We start from the raw sequence: 1,807 nt of genomic DNA, 5'->3' as shown, positions 1-1,807 counted from the left end.
TGTGTTTGTGTGTATGTGTGTGTGTGTGCGCGCGCGTGCGTGTGTCCAGAATCACTCCGGACGCGGATGAAGAGAGAAAATAGTAATTCAGTGAAGGAGAAATAGTGAGAGTAATAGCCATGACTGAAAGGGGAAGCGAGAAGGTAGATGCACTGAGAGAAAGGAAGGAGTGATAAATGAATAAGGAAGGAAGGGGTGAAAAAATTCAGCGGCGAGTTGGCAGAAACGTTAGCATCCCGGGTGAAACACTTTGCGATATTTCGTCTGTATTTACGTTCTGGGTTCAAATTCTGCCGAGGTCGACTTTGTCTTTCATGATTTCGGAGTTGATAAATTAAGTACCAGTTGCGTACTGAGGTTGATCTAATCGACTGGCCCCCTCCCCTAAAATTTCGGGCCTTGTGCCTAGAATGGAAAAGAAAAAAATATTCGTTTTATAAATAGCCTGACATAAAAAGAAACGCTGTGTGTGTGTGTGTGCGTAAATTTATCGTTGTATGTCGGCGCAGATTTTTTAAAGGGTTCGTAATCTTATATCCTTTTACTGGAGAAAATAGAATTTCATTGCGTTAAAAAATTTTTAAGAGAATAATCTATTCGAGTTTTAACTAATGGAAAGATTGCTTCCACATTTGCTACCAATCTGCAGATTGTTAATTAGTGAGATTCTCAGTATATATGTTCAGTGAGTATTTAATCTTGTGGTTTGCATCTTCAGTCCAAATGCTGCTCTTCTTTATGGAATCAATAAATGAAGTGAAGTGCTGATATTATTAGAACATTGGACGGCATGCTTTCTTGTTTGTTTTCTGTCTTTTCTATATTGAAAATCGCATCTACATTCTCATTATAGTGTTGTACCTTTAACTGACTACACCAAGAAAACTAACAATGGTGCCGATGTCAAAATTTTTATGTCGTTATTGAAGAGGGGCGATTTAATAGTAGAAATTGATGATAAATATTTTGATCATAAGATGAAGGGAGTAGTGATGGCTACAGCGACGATGACGACGACGACGACGACAACTATGACAACGACGATGACGATGACGATGATCTTGCTCTAATGTAGAAACATAGATTTATATATCAGCTGAAATATGTATGGCTGTAAACGAGCATTATCTCAATTATTTCTCTGTTATTGGATATTAAATTGGTCAAATATCTTTGGGACGACTATACAGTTGACCTCTTGAATCTGTCTCTTGAAATATAATTATCTTTTATATGTAATTTAGTGAAAATAGTGAACGAAAATTAGTTCATAAATCTGCTGTCTAAATATATAATCTTTGATAGCGTCACTGTTTAAATTAATTTGCTCTTCTAGATCGAAGCATTGTTTAAGGAAAATGCCGTGTTATTATATTTATTAAACTAAGAATCCAAAGTAGTTTGATGTGTCCTCAATTTTCATTCAATGTTGATGCTTGAATATTTTTGTAGTTCATTCTTCTCTTTACGTTTGTTTGTCATATTTCCATGAAACACATTTTGCAATTACTTCTAATTTTATTTCCTGTTTCTCTTCTGGTCGCTAAATTTTCAGAACATTAAAATTTCCAGTTGTTTTACACTTTGACAAAGCATTACATTTAAAGTGCTCGTATATTAAGTCTCATTCCATCATAAATGAATGATCGATACAGATACACTTTCCCCCACCACATACACACGCTCAAATAGTATTTTCCAACGGTTAAAACCGTGCCTGAGATAGACCAACTAAAATGTAAACAGTCCAGTATTACGCAGAGGGCTGCATCCTTCATATATATATATATATATATAAATATATATA

The sequence above is a fragment of the Octopus bimaculoides genome, chromosome 3 (genome assembly GCF_001194135.2).
Source record: "Octopus bimaculoides isolate UCB-OBI-ISO-001 chromosome 3, ASM119413v2, whole genome shotgun sequence".
Lineage (NCBI taxonomy): Eukaryota > Metazoa > Mollusca > Cephalopoda > Octopoda > Octopodidae > Octopus > Octopus bimaculoides.
This window is presented reverse-complemented; position numbering follows the sequence as displayed.